Here is a 9,970-nt window from a genome sequence, read left to right as displayed (position 1 = left end):
ACTACCAGACACAAAAGAGGTGTTCAAAGCACCAAAAAAAGAAAGAAAAAGGTAAGGGAATAAGATTAAGGTTCTCAGAAACTACCTTTGAGAATTTCTTTGAAAATCTGTTCAAAATGGATGAAAAAACCCAAACACTTGGTTCTTCATCCAATAGTCCGAGATTCAAGATTAAAGTACGTGTTTTTAAGATTTTTTGGATTGATCTCAAGGGGTTTTTGACTAATTAAGCTATAAAATCTCAACCTAGATCAAAGGTTAACACTAGTTGCCTTTGAATCTTTAGGTTGGATTTTAAGAGAGCAAGAGTTTGCCCTTAGTTTCAAAAAAATCCTCCTTCTGACTCACCCCCTAATGTCTGTTTATAGGCAAATGAGGCTGGATGGCCTCATTTAGGGCTGAAGTGGCAAAAATGCCACGTTCTGGCCCTGCAATAGGACCGAGTCCATTTTTACTAAAACAGACCGGGTGGCACGCGAATCGAGACGGTGCACCGAGACGTGTGTCGGGTGAGCCCGGTTTCTTCGCGAAACGCTCGGTAACCCAAAAAAGTCAAAATGGTTAAACACAAAGATAATCTCAGCCACGGACCATTGGTCCGAGAACCGAGGTGATCGAGAATCTCGATCCAATTTTATGAAAAAATAATGTATCATCATTGAATCTTTTAGGATCAAAATTTGAGCGTCTACAGTTTGTCCTCACTTTGATAATATTTTATTTTTCAAACAAAATGTCATCAAAGTATAAAGTAGATGCATAAGTAAGAAAATACTTACATGATTTGCGTGGCGTGCACGGCTTAGGCGGATGAATTATGCCATCTTGGCGGCTTTATTGATGTGGATTGCCATTATGGCGATGGATAGGCGGACGAATTGCTCCATAGTGATTGTTGGTGACTTTTACGGCTGACTACTGTGAATACTCAAATTTTGAGGCTCAAGAAGCCTGTTTTCCTGGACTGCAAACAGTCCGGCCGGACCGGAGGCCATTCGGAAAAGTTCACCGAAAGTATGCCAATATGGTACTTGAAACGTCCGGAAAATTACGAAGATCGCTGAACTAGTCCCGGAATATTTTTTGGAGGTACGGAGCTCCCGAAAAAGCTTTTGGAACGAAAGCTAGCAAGCCCGCCGGCCACGGCGGCAGCAACTGCCGTCCACGGCGGCTGCCGCCGCCCTGTCCGGCGGCCGCAGCCGCCATCCAGGGCGGCTCCAGCTGCCAGCTCACGGCGGCGGCAGCTGCCGGACAGGGTGGCGGCAGCTACCGCCCTCCAGCACGGTTTTCCCTATATAAACAGCCTCGGTGCGACTTTTTTACTCACTCAGTCTGTGTTGACGGACGCTCTCTTCTCCCCTACGCTCCTTGTGGTTCTTTTACTGCTTTTCTGCATTTAGTGTAGACTTTTATTACTCTGCTGTTGTGATATTTGGCCACTTAAAATAAATTAATTTTAATTAATATTCCCCAAACGATGAGCTTAATCCGGAGTTTTCAAGTTGAAGCTAAGAAGCGGTCGCCGATTAACTCAGGTAATAACAAAACCCTGCTCATTTAATTTTAGCATTTCATGCATATTCTTCTTCTACTCCAATTCTGAATTAAACTGCTGCATAAATGCATTCACGTCATCAATTTGGCAAATAAACTGCCTCAATTAAATATGATTAAGCTTAAATGCCCGATTAATCAATAATCATGGTGTTAAAGCTTAAATCCGACAATATTGGCTAAAGTATCTAGTCTATCAATGACTATGGTATAATCGCCTTTATTTCGAATAGTCCGGCTTAGGTCCAATTAATCAATAATTGTGGCTAAATAGCCTTAATTAAACACGTTTTTTTTGGCAATAAATTGCCTATATTGCAATTCAATTGATCACTTTTGGCAAACAAATTGCCTATAAGTAAGATTAACCATTTTTAGCGACAAATCGCTTAAATCAAAGTTTTTGGCAAAATGCCTTGAATTAATCAATCTTTTGGCTAAAAGCCTTAAATCAATCATTTTGGCGACAATCGCCCAATCAACACTTTTGTTAAACAAACTGCCTAAATCAACTCATTTTGGCTAAAAGCCTTCAAATAATCAATTTTGGCGATAATCGCCTAAATCACATCAATTTTTGGCAACAAATTGCCTAAATCAATCTTTTTGGCTAAAAGCCTTAAATCAACACTTTTGGCAACAAATGCCTAAGACATCAAATCAATCAATTCTTTGGCAAAATGCCTAAACAAAATGCACAAAGCATACACACACTCATGCATTAAGCATACCCATTCAAAGCCCTTTAAAAAAGGCCTATCGAACTACGTCGACTTTGATCTTCCATTCAAACGGAAGTATGTAGGCACGTTCGGGATTTAACCCCGAGCGGCAAGTCGAAATCACTTAAACATTTCATTGGTCCAATTACATCATTTACCTTGCAAAGCATTCATTCATTGGTTAGTTCATCAACATGACATGGTCTCGGGATCCACCTCGGGTTCGCAAACCATGCCTTAAACATTGGAAAAATTAATCTAGTAATTAGGTTAATTAAAATTGGAGTCAACTGAGGGTTTTTTCCTAGTTTACCCTAAAATAATTAAACAAGGTGGCGACTCATACATTCACGTGCATTTCTGCCCTTAGTCATATGCATTTGTATGCCTAATATTTTCTGGGGAGGGGTTCACAACTACGCCATTGGCGGCTTTGATCTATGAATGCTCCACTGCTGGAGGTTGTCCAACAGATGGTGCCTAGAGGGACTTTGATAACCTACCTCGGGGGACTTACGGTGCCACTATGCCATTTGTTGGGTGGACGAGTTGCATCATGGTGGTTGCTGACGACTTCTACGGCTGATTGCGCCAATCAGCGGCTTTGATAAAGTGCAATGGTTGTCCTTTGGACGTGAGATGCGGAATGAGATGCGCACATGGGACGACTTCAGGGCTGTGCCACTTAGGACGACTTCAATGGATGAATGAGTACGTCACTTGCGACGACTCGGTTTCTAAAATGCTCCACTTTGGGAGGTTGTCCTTTGGACAGTGAAAGGCGAAATGAGATGCATATGGAACAGCTTCAACGAATGAATGAGTACATCACTTTGGACTACTCAATTCTGAAATGCTCCACTTTGGGAGGTTTTGCTTTGGACGATGCCTTCTTTGGACGGCTTTGGTGCGCCACTTTGGACGACTTTGGTGCGCCACTTTAGACAGTTTTGGTGCGCCACTTTCGACGGCTTTGGTTTTCTTGCCTCAGGAGACTTATGGTTTGACCTACTCCACTTTAGGAGGTACCTGCAAAACCATTTTGGCAATAAGAGGAAAGAGGCTCTTTGGCCGGTTATGGTTAGAAATTTCGTGATTAGGCTCAAAAAAGCATGTGCTTGTGAAGTGTGATTTTGGATAAGAATGCATGAATTCATGTGAATTTGTGTGTGTGTGAGTTTATGTGAAGTTATGTGTGTTTTTGTGAATTTATTAAAAATTGTGTCGTGGCACACAAACGATCCAAATTGTCTGTGGCTAGCATTGTGTTGCCCCTACTTAAGCGGCTAACCGTGGATAGGTTGCCAGCTAAATATGAGAGCCGGTCACGATTAATGGACCTATGGGCCACACTGGGCCTGAAGGCAAAAGTTGGGCCCATAGGCCCACTAACCCTTATAATACTTTTTTTCTTTTTTTACCTCTCTCCTAAATAAAATGTCACGTATATTCTATTTGAAATTTTATTTTTTAAAAAATATATATAGTCAAATCATATAAATATAAAGAAAAAAATCTTGAAACTCCAAAAGCGACCAAAACAGAAATATATAATTCTAGTCTTTTCTCGCTTTCTAAACATCATTTTTTTAAATCAAACAGATTTAGGATATAAAGATAAAAAAATATTAAGAAAATTAAAAATACTTAATCATCGAGAGACCATCTATTTATTGCAAGGAAGATATACATCTTATTAAATTAAAATGATAGTAGTTACAAATTATTCGATAACGAAAAAGAAAATAAAAAATTCTTTTCAAAATTCACTTAAAAAAAATGTTTCAATATATAGATATATAAATATATCAGTAAAATATTATACATATTTTTAAATTAAAATTTTTAAATGTTTGTCATTCGAGGTTTAATTATGTAAATTCTATTTGAAAATTTATTTTTAAAAAATATATATAATCAAATCATACAAACATAAAAAAATATGCTTTTTTCTTTTTCTATCTTTCTCATAAATAAAATATTATGTATATTCTATTTGAAAATTTAGTTTTAAACAAAATCTGCAATCAAATCATGCAAACACAAAATAGAAAATAATATTTATAAAATATTTTTTTTCTTTTTTTATCTCTCTCTTAAATAAATATTTTAAATTATAATCAAAATAAAATCAAATATTTAATAAATAAAATATAAAAAATTTTAGGTGTCTCGTTATCCTATAAATTTATTAAAAAATAAATTTAGAAAAGATAAAACTTAAAATTTTGAAATGCTTAATTATCTATATGTATTTTATTTAAAAAAATTTTTATAAATATATTCAATCAACTAATAAAATATAATTTTTTAATTAATTATAACTAAAATTATTTTAAAATATTACAAATTTCATTAAATACATGTCGGAAATTTCATTATCCCCATTCCCACATTTATATATAATGTAGGTACTTATGTCTTTTCTATTGATTTAAATTTTATATATCTAATACATTGAAATTATAGTCAACTAACATTCTAGCTCTTCCTTTTTTTTATATTATTACCCTTTCAAGTAGTTTTCGTATTATTGCCTTTTTAAACTGTAATTTTTTTATTTATTTAAAGCAAGGTTGTAATTCCGAGTACATTCTAACTATTCAAGAGATAAAGACTTATACGCAATCAACTAATTAATCTCTATAATTAAATTGAATAAATTAAATTTTTTTATAAAGAAAATTGATTCAAACCAATATATGTTCATAAAATTGAATTAAATCGAATTGATTCAATCTTAATTTCTTTCTTTTAACTTATTTTTTGGTTAAATTAATTTAGTTTGCAAAATTTTTAAGTTTTTTATTTTATATAGCAAAAATCCAACATAAACAGAAAATTTTTTATTTAAAATCAAAGCCAAATTAAAATTTTTTAAACAATTTAAACTGAACCAATTTAATCAAATCAATTTCACCGTATTCTTCCAAATGAGGTTGCCCTAGCATGAGAGACAAAGAACAATTGCTTTAGAATAATCACAGGTCGGAAATAGAACAATAATATTGTTTTGCATACAATTTTAAATGTATATATTTGATTAATGCTATATCTATCGGTTCTTAATTTCTATTTCCATGTTTTAGGTTGAGATTGATTTTATGTTATTGGTGTGGACTGTGAATGATAAAACTCCTGATATATCTTATAGTAAAATACTTTTTCATCTTATAGTGAAATTAATACTTATATCTTTTTATTATTAACAAATAGCTTTGACGTCTCTAAATTAATAATTCATTATATAAATGAGTCCTTCCATTAAATTTCACTCTAAATTGCCGTTAAAATTCAAATTAAAGTGAAAAATAAGGAGAGACTAAAATTAAATCTGATGCTACCCTTATTAAAACCAGCCTAGAATAAAAAAGATGAAAATCTCATATTTTATCAAAATCGCCAATTTTCAAACGAACTCTAAAAGCTGTGTGATCTGCTTTTTTCCTTTCAAGATTTATCCATGGATATCAAAAGCAGAGCAAGAAAAGATTTGGTAGTAATGGATTGCCAAAAGTTGACATTAGAGACTCGCACACATGTAGTACATAACAGGCGGCTTCCACTGAGGACGGTGGTTCAAGTTTTATTTTTCAAGCAATTACAACTCCACCATGCAATCGCCAGAATATCAATAGCGGTGGAGACGGCGCCACAAAAACTGCTAGGCTCTTGCTGATAAGAAGAGAATAAGAAAAGGTAGAGGAGGGAGCTATCTTGGGTGTTGCTGCTACGACGATTGTAGCTGCGGAGACATGGCACAGTCGTATCTGAAGAGCATCGGTGAGGGAGATTATTCAAAAAAAAAAAAATTATATTTTCATTTTCTACCAATCACTGTATGAAATTTGGTGTTGAAGATTATTTCAAAACTCATTGCAAAATTAACCGAAGGAGGGCTGTCATGCCCATGATTATTGGTCCCACTGAAGGCAGTTGTTTGTTAAAGACTTTAAATTCAAAACAATATCACTGTGGCAATGTGGCCCATGATGTTCAATCCATCAAGCGAAAAGTAGGAAATTATGAATTTTTCTTGTTAATAAAGTTATAAGAAAATGAAGGTTGGAAGGAAAAAAATTTAGATTTATATTTCGATTAAATAATGTTATTCTTAAATAGTTATGTTATTATGTGTAATATGGTATTTAATGAATATTAAAAAAAATTATATTTGTTTTATGATAAGAATTGAGACGGACAAAGTATATGCTCAAAATTAATGTTAGTAATTTTCAAGTAATTAAATAATTCTTCTATTAACTAGGTGTTGATTAGAGTGGTAAACTACTTCTATTTCCTTAAAGTTGATACAAGTTTGATATCGGAAAAGACACTTTATTTAGTTGTACTATTGAATAATCATCGGAATAAGATGGATAAAATCAATTTTAAAAATAAAAAATCGACCTACTCATAACTTGCTCCATATATTTATATATATATATATATATATATATATATATATATATATATATATATATATATATATAAACTAAGCATGTGATTTCCTATTTTTTTTCCTCTATTGCTTTCATAAAACTGAACCACAATCCTGACTCGCCTTCACATCGATAAATAAAAAGATACATATTTTATCTCAATCAGTGGATATGGGTATTAGAAATCTCACTCTATATTCGACATTCGACGAATTGCTATCCTTATTGATCTTCTGTCAAAAGAATTATTTTTTTTCATGTCAAGTCAATTTCAATAATTAGTTTCAAGGTGATAAATAATTTTAGACAAAATAATTTTTTAAAATAACAAATAAAAATAAATTAACCGTAACAAAAGTTTAATTTATATATGAAAATTAAATTCTTAGCAAATAAAAATTTAATATTTTTAATGTAATTAAATTGTTACAAAATCAAGGAATAATCAAAAGATAACCAATATTTAGTTCAAAATAGAAATTAAATCATTGTCAAGTAATATCTTTCTAAATTAACTATGAACTAAAAAAATACAATAAATGTATTTATTTTCAAAAATTTATAATTTTACAGTAAAAATAATTATGATAACACAAATTAATTTCTAATGGAAAATTTTAAAAAAATTATATATTGTTAATTATTTTAGAAGTTAAAAATACTATAGAGGATGCATACTATTGTAATTGCATCCTATTCTAATCACATAGTGGAATTATATACTATTTTGAGTATAGAAATATCTTGAACTTTGTGTATTATTGGAATTGCATATATGAAACAACTCGAATTTTTATTTTCAAAGATTTTCCAATTAAATTTAATAAACCGACAGCTTGGAAATTTATTTTAATATTTTAATGTGAACTCTGTGGGAAACCGAACCAAAAATCGATTGAAAAACCCGTAAACCAATTGGAAACTGAAGATTTGGGCCGAACCGAACCGAATCGAACCGGTTCGACCCAAACCATCTAGAATTTTCTTTTCTTTCTATTTCTAGCGCACCTCACTCCCCTTCCCCATTTTTTTTTTTCTGCGCTTCCCGATCTCCGGCGACACCATCTCCGCCACCTTCTTTTCCTTTTCTTTCTTCTTCTTCTTCTTCTTCTTCTTCTTTTCCTTTTCTTTCTTTCTTTCTTTCTTTCCCCTTTCTTCTTCCCTGCACCTGCATTCGCACCACTGTCCAGCAGCTCCAGCAGCTCCAGTCGAGCGCCACTGCCGTTCTCACTGCCGCTCGTCACTGGAGCAGCTCTGTCGCTCGTTCCGCCTTGTCCTAGCTCACGCAGCGCCACAGATCGCACAGTCAGGCCCTCTGTCAGGTCTGGCGCGCCCACAGCAGAAGCTCCAGCTGCAAGTCTCGCTGCCAGCCGCCTCTCTTCGCCTCTCTCCGCCTCTCTCCGCCACTGCTAGTTAGATCCGGCCACAAGCAGTTGCTGCCCTTCAACCCGGCAACTCCCATTCTAGCAATTCGACAACAACTATATTTGGGGTATAATTAATTTAAATACATTTTAGTTAATCGATTTAATTTTATTCATGATAGTTAATTAAAGTTAGTTATTTTAGTTAGTTTAATTTTAACAATTTTAGTTAATCTAGTTAATGTTAGTAATATTAGTTAATTAAATTAATTTTATTATTTGTAGTTAATTAATTTAGTAATGTTGGTTAATGAAATTAATTTTTATTAATTGTAATTAATGAGTTAGTTAAGTTTAGTTAAGTTAATGTTAGTAATGTTAGTTAATTAAATTAAACTTATTACTTTGTAGTGAATTAATGTAATTAATTTAATTTGGTAAATGTGGATAGTTAATAGCTTTGAAATTTTAGTGTTGATTTAATTAAGATAGTTTAAACATAATGTTATTGTGTGGTGATGTTGAGTTTGATGGAGGATGGGAAATTTGATTGATTGATTGCCCGATGGATGGGCTGTGTGGTTTGGAAATATTAGATATATTGTTGATATTTTAACAGGTGGATAGTCCAATTTTTAGGGGAGATGCTGCCGAAATTTCGGTAGAAAATAAAATAAATTTTAATAGAAAATAAAATAAGAAATAAAATATAATTCAAACGAAAACAAATAAAATAGAGTTAGATAGAAAGATAAAATTTTAGTACAGATAAGAAATTAGATATCGAGATTAAATTACGTAGAAAAATTATAATATAAAATAAAATTCTTAGAAGGGTAAGGAGATATTTTGTCTGATAGAATTATTTCTTTTTGTGTCATTCTTACTTTGCTTAGATCGCCCGGGTCCATCTAGTACTCCTCCAGGACAGAATCAAAGCTAGAACTTCGCTCTCCATCACTGTGAGTAATAATAAATAATGCATATCAACACTGCATATGCATAACATTTATTCATAAACATTATGTTTTTATTTACATATTTACAATATATTACAAGTATTTTATCATATATATTAAGTTACGATCATTATAATTATACTTATATATAATTGTGCATTTGGATGAAATTGGTGTAATACGTTGAAAGAATTGTTTGATTACTTGTGCTGTGCATATACTGTGCTTTGTTTGTGTGGAATTAGGATGAAGTGGGTCACCATGGGTTTGTGAGACTGTTTCTGTTATACGGATCCTGATTCTGATTTCTGTTATATTCTGATTCTGTTATATGGATCCTAATTCTGTTTCTGTTAGCCGGGTAAATGGGAGATCGGCGCCCCCGTGTGCACCTGATAATTCTGTTTGTTCTGAAACCACAGGATGGCCGCTTGTTGTTGCGCACCTGAAAATCTAGATTTGATTGCAGCCCGCAGGGTGGCCTCCTGTTGTGAGCGCTTGATGATCTAGATTGGATGGAGACCACCGGGTTGCCTCCTGTTGGTATGAAAAAAAAAAAAAAAAAAAAAAAAAAAAAAAGAGAGAATGTAAAAACAATGAGAGGGCTGGTCAAGTGAGGATTAGACCGGTCGGCCAGTATGGGGGATCGGCTCCCTGGTGCACATGTGAGAGGATGAGCCATGTGGGAGGACGACTCATCGGGGGTTCGGTGACTCCACTGACTAATTTCCACGTGATGTGATTATTTGAAGGTGATATTGTTTGTGGGTGCTGATGTAATGTCATATGATTAACTGTTGTGTGTTCATTCAGTATACTAGGGTGCATTTTGCTTGACTGTATGTGGTGTGTATTATTTATTATTATTCACTGAGTTGCAAAACTCACCCCCCTTTTCTCCAAACCTCCCAGGTACTAGGAAGCAGCTC

General features: G+C 33.5%; 1 long non-coding RNA gene across 1 annotated transcript; it reads left to right on the top strand.

The window, feature by feature from the left end:
* Positions 1-7,739: 7,739 nt before the first annotated feature.
* Positions 7,740-9,970, top strand: LOC149491930 (uncharacterized). Its single transcript, XR_016319220.1, has 3 exons — positions 7,740-8,210; positions 8,979-9,044; positions 9,954-9,970. It is a non-coding gene; the product is annotated as an uncharacterized LOC149491930 (long non-coding RNA).

The sequence above is a fragment of the Jatropha curcas genome, unplaced genomic scaffold (genome assembly GCF_041381405.1).
Source record: "Jatropha curcas cultivar XTBG-Jc1 unplaced genomic scaffold, XTBG_Jcur_1.0 HiC_scaffold_223_pilon, whole genome shotgun sequence".
Taxonomy (NCBI): Eukaryota; Viridiplantae; Streptophyta; class Magnoliopsida; order Malpighiales; family Euphorbiaceae; genus Jatropha; species Jatropha curcas.
The sequence above is the reverse complement of the archived record's forward strand: the minus strand, read 5'-3'. Positions and strand labels throughout refer to the sequence as shown.